The 12232-nt window shown below is 36.7% G+C and overlaps 1 protein-coding gene across 2 annotated transcripts in view; it reads right to left on the bottom strand.

The window, feature by feature from the left end:
- RGS7BP (regulator of G protein signaling 7 binding protein) overlaps positions 1-12232 on the bottom strand; it is a 159183-nt gene that overhangs the window by 133621 nt on the left and 13330 nt on the right. The gene's annotated exons all lie outside the window — the stretch shown is intronic.

Raw genomic sequence — 12232 nt, 5'->3', positions numbered from 1 at the left:
CTATAGCAAAAACTCTCCAAAAAAAAAAAAGAAAAGAAAAAAGAAAAATGTAAGAGAACTTTGCTTAAGACTTAAAGCCAGGGGACCAGCAATTAGCATAATGGCTATGTCGTTGTACTCCCATGTAGTTGACCACAGTTTGAGTCCCGGACCCAGTGGCTTAAACTCACACTGGGTGTGTGTGTGAGTGTGCCCAAGATTCTGAGAGGAGAATGGAGGAGAAGGGATTGCGCTGTGGCCATCCCCCTGGAGGGAGATTTCTTGCTTTCTGACTCTCTGCATCTCTCTGTCTTTCTGGCGAGTGCATGTGCCCTATAGCAAAAACCTCTCCATAAAAAGAAGAAGAAAAAAAAAGACTTAAAGCCAGGAAACAGATTGGGATGTCAAATAGTAGGTACATGAACCTATTAACAGCTCAAGAGAAAACGAAAATCCTTAAACATGGAAAACAAAGCATAGAAGAGAATCAGTAATGTTTTAGTCAAAAGTCTATTTCACCAGTTCAGTCTCATGTACTTTATCTTCTGTTATAGTCTGATCTTTCCATTTAAATTCTGGAAGATAACATTCAACTACAGACTTGTCCCTACCATTAAGTTGGCCATTTTCTTGGTTGTTTTTTGGACCCTTATTTCTGTGTGTTTGTATTTAGCTTTCCTCATATAGTACTCTCTTCAGAATTTCTTGGAGAGCTCATCTGGTGTCAGTAAATCCTTTTAGGTTATATTTATCTAAGAATGTTCTTGTCTCTACTTCCCATAAGAATGATAGTCTTGCCGGGTATAGTATTCTTGATTGAAACTGTTTTTTACTTAATACTTTGAATATATTTTCCCATTCTTTCCTTGCTTGCATTGTCTCTAATTAGAGGTCTGTTGTTAGCCTGATGGGATATCCTTTGTAGGTAACTCGATATTTCTCTTTTGTCAATCTTAGTATCTTGTCTTTGTCTGTGGCTTTGTTCAATGTGGCTATAATGTGTCTTGGATAAGATCTAGGGTTGATGCTATGTGGAGTTTTTTGTATTTCTTGGGTCTGCATCTTTGAATACCTCTTTAGGTTTGGAAAGTTTTCTTCCAGAATTTCATGGAATAGATTACCAATGCCCTTATTAGTCTCTTCACTTTCTTAGATACTGAATATCCGGATGTTTGGACGTTCAATGATTTCTAGTATTTCTTATATATTATTCTCATTTTTGGAGGGCTATTTTCTCAGTCTTTGTGGTAGATTTTCTAGTCCATCAATTCTGTCTTCTACATCTGATATTTGATCTTCTGTATGACCTTGTCTGCTTTTAATACTTTCAAGGGAGGTTTTGATTTCCTGTATTATAGTCTTCACCTCTAATAGTTCCATCTGATTCTTTTTTATGGTGTGTATTTCCTCTTTCAGATCATGAAAGAACTTCACCTCCTGGAACTTGTCAGCTCTTTTCTCCTACCTCTTCTACAGTTTATTGTCTCTCTTCTCTTCCATCTCTGTTAGCTTTGTCACCATAAATATTCTAAGTTCTTTATCAGACGTCTCCATGAGTTCCATTGTACTGTCTGTGGATGAAGAGGAGTTATTTTTTCCATTGTGGGAGAGGTATTTTCTTAGTTTCTCATATTTCTTGTGCCTCTGTGGTGGTTTCTGGTCATCTGATTGGTTATTTGTTTCTTCCTAATTTCTTGAAGTTCAATCTGAGTGTTCAGTGGAATGTAGGAGGAAGTGATCTGTAACCTCCCTGCTGTTCCATTTTTCTCCCTTTGTGTGTCAAATTCAGTGGGAATTGAAGAATATTCTGACCCTAATAATATTCAGATATTTAGTTATGGTTCATTTAGACCTGTCTAGACACTCAGTATGTGGGGGCTGAGTAGTAAAGTAATGAAGGGAAAAGAAAAAGGAAAAGAAAAAGAAGAAAAAGAAAAAAGAAAAACAAAACCCCAAATTTTTGTTATTTTTTTAAAAAGCAAAATATGAAAACCAGGCAGCGTATGAAAAGAATAGTTCCCAGTGCCAATAAAATCTATGCTTTTTTTGCCTCTCCAAAATGGGAGGGGGGAAAGGTGCAAATTAGCAAGATAAAAGAGGATCTGAGAGCCAAGAAACTACTTTACCTTGGGAAGAACCAGCTGGTGGCATGGTGGTCAAGACGCTCGACTCTCCCATGTGAGCGACTGTGGTTCGAGTCCCGGACCTGGTGGCTTAGTTTCTGTGTGTGTGTGGGTGTGTGTGTGTGTGTGTGTGTGTGTATCTGGTCAAATTAAAATAAATGATGAATAAGCAAAATTAGATAAAATATTTTTAAAAAAATTTTTATAAACTTAAAAGACAGAGAAAGACAGAGAGAGACAGAACAGACAGAAGGAAACAGGGATGACCTACCACTCTGGAATGTTGTCTGGAGGGTGAAGTCTCAGCAGAAAATTTTCATTAGTCTTAGTCCTTAAAAACAATAGTTCCCAGCTCCAATGGAGGAGTCTTTTCTGAAGGCCTCCACTTTTTGCCTCTTCACTTTGGAATGGGGTTTGGAGGGTGAAATCCCAGCAAAAAGTCTTCATTAGTCTTAGTCCCTGAAAGCAATAGTTCCCACCTCCAATCTAATCTGATATTTACCACTGAAGTCCTATACTTTTGCATAAGTGGGCTTGGGGTCCACACTCCAGTGTTAGAGGAATCAATGAAGTAACTTAATGGTAGAGGGAGAGTTAATTGTAGCTAAGAATGGCATGGCTCACATTATTCAGAGAAAAACAGAGGAGTTTGATCCTGACACTTGCTTGAGATAGATCACAGCAAAAGAGGACTGTTGCCATTTCTTGATTAAGTGAATAAATAAGAGGGAAGCGATGTTTTAAGAAAATTAATTTGGCAGTGATATGTACGATGCATTGGAATGAAGAGACAATGAAGCCATTTGTTAAACTATTATAATAATCCAAATGGAGGAGACACTTGACTATGCTAGGAAGAAGAAAATAGAAATTTAAGAGAGTTTTAAGGTCAGAATATTATCTTACAACAGGACCAACTAGAAAAAAATCTGAAGTCTACAAGCTAAGGGGTAACAGGTTTTTCAGCCTCTCATGGAAATAACAAAACTTACTGACAATTATCTCTGAAATTTGCATCTATCTCTGGCATAATAATTTTCTGCCTGATATGAGCCCAGGGCATTTGCCTATTAGTCAAACCTACAACCAGCCTTGTTTATGGGTTCTACTTAGATCTTCTGCGCATTGACTAGGTCTGTTTCTGGACAACTACAGCTCTGGCCTGAACCTCATCTGTACCACATATGCTCAACACTAGTTAGCCATTGCTTTGCTGACTCTATTTCCTTCTGTTAGCCTATTCAATCTTGTCTGCAATGGGCACTCTTCCAATAAAACTTGGTTTCTTTAAGGACATTTTGGGCTTGCCAAGTATTCTGAAACATACATTGGAGGAACACTGCAGTGAATAGGTTGTCTGCAGAACCAATTCTTTAACTGTCCTTTGGTCCATCTGTGCCCAGGCTCATTTCTGGCTATTAATTCCATTCCCACTTTTGCTGCAGTTCTCTTAGCATTTTTTCTGTTTCTCTGCCTTTCACCCTCTTACCATTTATCCTAGTCACAAAATTAATGCATATATATATTGTTTTCTTATCTAAAAAATTACATGGTGGAGGCCAGCAGATGGTGTAGCAATTATGTCACTGGACTCGTGCATGGCCAACTGCGCTTTGAGTCCTGGACCCAGTGGCTTGAAAATCACACCAGGTGTGTGTGCATGACTGCCCAAGATCCCAGGAGGAGAATGGAAGAGAAAGGATTGAGGTGTGACCATCCCTCCTGAGGGGTGTTTTCTCATCTTCCTTCTCACTGTCTCTGTTTCACTCTCTCTGGCAAGCTCATGCACCCTATGGCAAAAAACCCTAAAAGAAAATTACACGACAGATAAGAATAAAATTCTTTTTGACCACCATTCTGGTCAATCCTCTTCTGTATCTCCAGAAATAATTCTTACATTTTCTATGTAGCTCTTCTATTACACAGTTGTACACATATAGCTTCCTGGAAAAAAAAATGTAGTGTGTTGGTATTGTTTATGTTTGTGTATGTTTTTATAGAAGTAATATATTGGACATCATTCATCAATATTCCTTTTTTTCTTTTTATTCAGCCCATGTCTTTGAAGAGGTTTCTATGTTAGTGCATATCTATCTCAATCTTGTATTGCTGCATGATATTCTAGAATAATAGATACATCATAGCTTATGAAACCATTACCCAGTTGGGATATTTAGCTCATTTCTAGTCTTTTAATATAATTAATAAGGCTGTATTGAAATTCTTAAGCATTCCCAATTCTCCATAGAAGAGTATATATTTCATGAGAGTATGTGAAGGAGCTTCAAAATGTTAGTGGAAAATTGAATTGAAGTATAAATTTATCTTGGTGCACAAAAATAGAAATAAATTCACAATTGGTTCTTTTCTTTTTAAATAATTATTTAACTTTATTTATTTTTTAAATTTTGATGAGAGACAGAGCAAGAAGAGAAGGAAAGTAAGAGAGCAAGCCACCAAATCTGGGACTGGAACCGTGGTCAGCCATATGAGAGTCCAGTGCTCTTAATCACCATGCCCCCTGCCGGTCCCCACAATTAGTTCTAAATACAGATTTTCCATCAACTTTTTAAAGACTCTCTTTTGTGAAGAAGTGAAATTGCTGGGTCATGAAATAATGCATTTTTATTTTTAAGGGACACTGACATTTCTTTCCAAAGTGGATGTATCAAATTACAGACAAGCTGGCTATTCATAAAATATCTGTTTCCCCACATACTGGCTGGTTTGACATAATTAAACTTTAAGTTTATATCAATTTGATTTTTTTTTTCAATAAAACATTCTTCCTTACATTTTCTCTTACCAGCTTCCTATTGGTTTAGTCAACCTTAGAGAATAATGAATTGATATTTGGTAATGCTCTCATCTTCCCATACACACACAAAGACATGCACATACACACACACACTCATACAATTATGTTCCCTCCCATCATAGCCCTCAGACTGCTGCTCAAATGGGTAGCTCTGTGACAGAACAGCTTATTTCTGAAAGAGTGGGTTCCCAAATTACTTATCATTGGTAATATCAGCAGGGCAGGGATGAGTGAAAATAATAAAAGATGAATTTGAGGGCTGGCTCTGTGGCACAGGGCCAGTGCACTGTTTAAGAGAAGCCAGATCTCATATTAGTGATTATGATTTGAAACCCTAGCCCAGTCATCTTTAAACATGTTGAGCAAGCATGCAAGTACTCAGGATCTGGTGGACTGGAGGACTGGACTAAGAGGATTTCAGTGAAATCAAACTCTGTGGAGGGTATTTCTCTCTCTCTCCTTCTCACTTTCATGTGCATGCACACATGTGCTATCTTGAATAAAGGGGAAAAAATGTTCAAATTTCCTAATCAGAGAAACTATAAAAATGGAGCTTTCCCTATTAGAATTGGACAACTAAAAATATTACTATAGGGGCCAGCAGGTGGTGTCGTGGTTGGGATGCTTGACTCCCACATGGCCAAGCACAGTTTGAGTCCCAGACTTGGCAACTTGTTTTCTCACTTTCCCTTTCTCTGTCTCTTTCCAGTAAAATTTAAAAAGTAAAATAAAATTATATCAATTACTCAATATTTTTTAAAAATGCCATGGCTCTATGAAGCATTAAAAAATAGAAAATATTAGTGTAACAGGCTAGAGTTGGAGTTGTAGAATTAGGAGTTAGAAGCAAAAAAGTGGTCAATGAAGCCTTGAGAATGTATGTGTTTCCAGGAAGGAGTAAATGTAGATAGAAAAAAAAGGCAAAGAATGGGGATTGAGTTCTGAAGCTTGTTAGCAGGTAGGAGATGGGGTGAGGTAGAGTCAGCAGAGGTATGGAGAAAGAGCTGCCAGAAAGCCAGGAAGAATCCACTGAATGCAGTGTCCCAGAAGCAAAAGGCTGAGTCGCTGTCAAGGAGAGAGCTACATGTTATCCCAGAGATTTCAAGGAGAAAAAAGACTTAGAAAAATACCTTTTGACAAGAAGAGATTGTTGTGGAAAGTGATAATGCATGGAAGCAGCAATACTCAATTTATAAGTGAGTAAAGAGGATAAGTGGAAGAGGCAGGCAGAGAACACAAGGATGAGGGCAAAGAAGCTAGGAAGATAGCCACAGAATGACAGGTTCTGATAAGTGTGTATTTTTTTTTAAGTGTTTGAAAATGAAGGAAAAATCCAGTGGATTGGCAAAGACAGAAGTTGTTTTAATAAGAAGGCTTAATGTCAGGGAAAAAAGGGTGTCAGAGAAAAGAAGAAAGCATGTAGTCCAATGTACAAATGAATGGAAATCTACTGATTTTTTGCAAACAAGAAGTTGAGGACAATCTTCCCAAGAGTCCTTAATAGGAATTCAGTGTTGTTGATCTCAACTCAATACTGAAAGTAAAATCTAGAGTTAAATAGTTTAGGTCCTTTGACTATGTTAATAAGATAATGCTCTTAACAAGTAAAGGGCTGCAAAATAGCATCATCAGCTAATATCAGGGATTAAAGCATTAGAATTTTGTGTTTTCAGTCTAATTTCTGAAATTCTGATGCATCAGAGGGTGATAAGGGAAATTTAGTCTTCTGTGAGGCAGCCAGTTCATCTGTTTTTTCCTCTGACGTTGGTTCTGAAAGACTACAACAACTCTCAGTAACCTGATCTAGCATCTAACAAACCTTGCAGTCAGGACATTCTGCTTTATGTATATTTTAAATTCCTCCTTGGAGCAATTTAATTCTATTCCCTTAGCGAATGTAGGAAATAAGTAACATCTATTGCCAGACTTAAAGCAAGACAGATGAGTTAGATTTTCAAAATGGGTAGCTAAATCTTTTAAACTCTGACCAAAATGAGGGAGAGAACTAGGTTGGGAGTCATTGTCTCTTAATTCCAAGGCATGGTGGACATAGAATTTCTCCTCCCTAAGGAAATGGGGACTAAGAGGGTCTTTCTAGGGGACGGAAGAGATGGAAGTGTTGGCATCAGTCTGGGATCAATTCCAGCCCCTGCAGTTTGGGTCATTCTGTCCTCTCTATATTTCTGTGGAAGTTAGAAGGGTTTATTTGACATCTCTGTTCGGGTAGTTTGGCAGAATTAAAGTGTGTCTGACTTCCAGTTTGGCGGCAAATGCAGCCACAATACATCTGGCTTTTTCAAAACTGCCAGTGCAGAACCCATCAACAGCTGTACTGATTTGTTGCATGACCACAGGAAAAATGAAGTCAGTATCCTCTTTATAATAACTCTTGCATCTTTAAAGAATCATATCAAATCATCTTTTTTTTTTCCTCCAGGCAAAATAAGTCAGTTTCTTCACTGTTTGTCAACTGTACACAATCATTTTTGGTATTTTTAAAATACGTATCAGTTATTTATTTAGGTTCTTGGCAAGAAATTTAGAACATCAATGTGTGAGAATAAATTCCATTCATGAAAGCAAACACAAATCCCAGTAGTCCTGGAGCTGAGGAACAGCTTTCTGATCACCCTTGCGCTGCTCTGTAATCTCATATTTTTCCTCTATGTCACAAAGATCTCATCTTCCTATGTCTGGGCTTCTGCAGCTTCTTTTTCTTGAAGTAAGTATCACTGAAGTGTTTGGAGATTTTTACACTGCTAATAACAATTTTGTGGCAGTAACAATGACAAATTTCTGATGTGCTCTTTTCAGTGGAACTCAGTTGAGGACCAGAGGTCCAGTCACAAGTAGCAAGCCACTGCTCAATTGCTTCAGGAAAACCACTCTTCCTCTGTGACATCCAGTGAGGATGATCAGAATGGTCCCAAGAGTGATGCTAGCTCGCAGTTTTTTGACAGGCTGCCTGAAGGGTTTTTTTTTTTTTTTTGCCATGGCTCAACAGCCCTGACAAGCTCATCTTCAATAGGGTAAAATCTAGGCATTTTGTGCTTCCCAGGTACCAGCATTCTTGTCACCACCAAAAGGTTTTGTGACTGTGGCAAGAACCTTCTATTTCTTTTCAGTCCTGGATTTAGTGGCCAATCCTCTCGTGCATGACCTTTCTGGAACACATGGCAGATTGGAATTATCTGCTGATTCCTTGAGCTAGGACTGGGTTCTAGCTGCAATGGGGCTTTCCATTCATGGGCTTTTTAGTCTTTTAACTCTGCCACTGGCATCAGCCTTCTTGGCTTCAGGTTTCTTTTTCTCAGTGTTCAATTTCTCAGCTTTTTCACCCACCATCTTGTAAAATGCGAAAGAGTCATTTTTGTTATTTCAAACTACTTGAAACTAATCTCTATAATAAGGTCTCTAACAATAACCTGATTGAAATAAAAGTAATGTTATTGTACCGTCATATAACATCGAACTAATACATGAAACTTTAAATATAACTTTTAAAATGAAGTGATTATTCTGATAATCTATGTCAATGTTGTGGTCTAAATGATAGATATAAGCTAATTTTTACATTTTATGACACTAATAAGAAAAAAGATATAATAATATGCTTTTATGCTGGGAATAAAAAGAAATGTAAAATAGATATGACAGAAATACATTACAGTAATTTCAAAAGAAATGTTTGTTTTATCATTGCTTTACTATTGTTTTGTGTGCATTTTATAGCAGCTGATAACTCTTGCTTTTTATAAATATTACCTTTTTGTTACTCTATAGTATTAATTACAAAGAAAATTTCTTATATAAGCAGACTGGGAAGTACCAGACATCTAAAGGAAGTGTCTGAGTCTAGCACAGTCAAGGTATACATATTTTGGAATCACAAAATAATATCAAATATTGATAAATAATTCTTTGTTACAAAGCTAACTAACAACTATTACAATGTAAAAAAAGTATTTTAGTTTAGTTTTTTTAGAATAAATTTAGATCATTGTCAACAAAACTTTTTTGTGCCTGGTGTTTTTAGGGCACTAGGCTATTCAATGGGAAGTTCAAGAAATTAGATGACACATTTTCCTCCTTCAGAGCCATACAAACATATCAGTCTAAGAGAATACTACTACATGTCATAATTCATAACTTACTGTGAGACATTTAGGGAAGGGAAAGAAGAGTCTAGACAGGATGGGTACAAGGAGAACTGACTTTTGATGAGAACTAAATGTCCCATATGCAGTGTCTAAAGAGGCAGGACAAAATTGGGTGATTCATATTAGCACAAAATATCCAAGAAAATATAATTTAGTTAGCAGAGATTTTTTCCTTCCTTTGCTTTGAAAAATGTGTTGATAAAAAGATACAAAATTTCAGTTAGACAGGAGGAATAAGTTCAAGAGATCTATTGTATGACATGGTGACTATGGTTAATAATAATTGTGCTCTTCAGAATTAGTAAGGAAGTAGATTTTGAGAGTTCTCATTCCTCTCACCCAAGTGAGGGAATATATATATATTAATTATCTTGAGATAGCCATTCTACAATGTATATATATTTCAAAAAAGCATATTTTATGACACAAATATTTATGATTTTTATTTCAAAATATAGAAAAATAAATTAGAAGAAATAAAACAAAGCATTATTGAAATCTAAAATTGAGGCAAATTCTACAAAAACCTCACTAATAAATATTCTTTTAAAAAAAGTCATGGTCATGAAAACAAGGCAAGATTGAGGAACTGTCAAAGATTGGAGGAAACTAAAGGACATGATGACAAAATTTGATATGGTATCCCTTACTGGATTCCAAATTAGAAAAAGTATATTTGTGGATAATCTGTAAAATCTGGAATCTGTGCTTTGATTAATGGTACTGTACTAATTTTAGTTTCTTCGTTTTGACAAATGTGTCGTGGTTATGTAAGAGATTAACTTTGGGGAAAGCTGGGAAAAGGATTTATGGGAATTCTCCACACTAGTTTTGCAACTTTTCTATAAATCTAGAATTATTTCAAAATAAAAACTTTATTAACATAAACCATGAGTCATGTACTTCCTATGTACTAGTTGCTGGGGATATAAAAGCAGATAAGACAAATCCCTGCCTAAGAGAAATTTATAGTAACAAAAGTAGAAACAGAGCCTGGTCATGCCATGACTGGAACACAGGCCCCTTCTCCCAGTGGGAGCCCACCAGTCTGTGCTCCCATAGTCCCTGCCTTGCTCTGGACCTGGCTGACTCATCATTAGAGCACATAGCCCTCTCTGCCTGTAGGAGTCTTTCAGGCTTTGTCAATTGTCCCCAGTAGCCCAGCCCCCATGACAGTTCCTACACAATGACCCTAGTCTTGTGTGGGAAGCTTCCAGACTTGCAAGCCTCTGTTGCTGAGAAGTGCTGAGTCTAGTTTGAGTGCATGAGCTCCTCCCCACAAAGGAGCCCTCTAGATGCAGCTGCCCTTCACCCAATCAGCAGTTATCCCAGCACTCATTTAAGTCATAGTGCACAGGTCCCTGTCTCCTTCAAGGGCCCTCCAGACAGTGCAAGCTGGCACTTTTGATTCTGTTGTCCTGAGTAACTACTGCCTCTCATTTGCTGGAGCCAACAAGCTCTATAGAGAATGCAGGCCAGCAACTCTGACCCCTACCTGGTTATAGCCAAGCAGTTCACTGGGGGACTCGTATCCTCAACTTAACTGCACCACTATTATCACAAACACTTGAAATCTAGAATACGGAGTTACTCACAAATACCATTGATAGTGAATTCAACAGAGAAAATCCCACAGAGACTACACTACTATGCCCATTCAAAATCAAAATAACCCATCTAATCAATGCTAAAAGACACATTCTTAAAAAAAAATTTCTACTGAAAAAGTTACCTAAAAAAAATCAGAAAAGGTGACTATCCCACCAGATGTAGAGATATCAATGTAAGGATGCAAAAACATAAAAAGAAAGAAAACTTGACATCTCCAAAGGCAAGTAATTCTCCAGTAGTAAATCCCTCCCCCATCCTTGCCAAAAGAAATGATAGAAATGCCTGAAAGGGAATTCAAAATAAAGATTCTATAAGATACTCAGTAAGATACAGGAACATTGACAGTTCAATGAAATCAGGAAAATAATACATAACAGAATGAAAAATTAAACAGAGAGATAAAAATAATTAAGATAAGCCAAACAGAAATTCTCAAGTTGAAACAATAAATGAAATAAAAAATACAAAAGAGAGCTTCAGATTAGAAAAAAAAAAGAAGAAGAAGAAAAAGGATCCTGAGACTTGGGAGATAAATCTTTTGAAATAAACTCACCATGGAAAAAAATAGAAAAAAAAGAATAAAGATAGCCTATGGGGTTTGTGGGATATCATAACACAAACCAATAGTCACATTATGGAGTGCTAAAAGGAGAAGGAAAAAAGAGGAACAGGAACAGAAAACTTACTTACTAAATAATAGCTAAAAATTCTCAAGTTTTGGAAGAGATATAGTCATTTAGAGAGAAGAAGCTCAAAGATCTCCAAACAAACCCAACTCAAAAAAATCCTCACTGGGCCCACAGGTGGAGTGGTGGTTAAAGGTACTGGATTCCCACATGGGCAACCATGGTTCAAGTCCCAGACCTGGCGGCTTGCTTTCTCACTTTCTTATTCTCTCTCACACTCTTATCTATCTCTGGTCAAATAAATAAATAAATAAAGTTAAATAAAATAATTAATTTAAAAATTCTCACCAAGGCATTGTAATTAAAATGTATAAACTCAAAGATAGAAAATTTTGAAAGCAGTAAAAGTGCCGAGGTGCATATACTTGAATTTTCATGAGTGAACTTCTCAGTGGAAACAATACAGGCCCAGAGAAATGGAATGATATATTTAAAATACTAAAAGGAAAAAAATACCAAGCAAGATTATTATATTCTACAATCTTATCCTTCAGAATAGAAGGAGAAATAAAGTTTTTTTATTGTTGTTTTTGTTGTTGTTGTTTTCCCAAACAAGCCCAAACCAAGGGACTTCACCATCGCTAAACCAGTTTTATAAGAAGTCCTTATGGAGCCCTACATTTGCAAGTCAAATATTGGTAACTATCATAAAAGAAAAAAGAAAAGAAAAAGAAAAAGAAAAGAGAAGAGAAGAAAAGAGAAGAAAAGAAAAGAAAAAACAAATGCACTGGTAGACTAGATGAGAAACAGAAAGAAATAAATCCTTTTTACTACACACACACACACACAATCACCACAAACCACAATTATAGAAAATGAAAGAGAAAGGGTGCTGGGGCTGAGAGAGCCACCGTT

Source organism: Tupaia chinensis, unplaced genomic scaffold (assembly GCF_000334495.1).
Source record: "Tupaia chinensis unplaced genomic scaffold, TupChi_1.0 Scaffold000516_1, whole genome shotgun sequence".
NCBI classification, from domain to species: domain Eukaryota; kingdom Metazoa; phylum Chordata; class Mammalia; order Scandentia; family Tupaiidae; genus Tupaia; species Tupaia belangeri.
The sequence above is the reverse complement of the archived record's forward strand: the minus strand, read 5'-3'. Positions and strand labels throughout refer to the sequence as shown.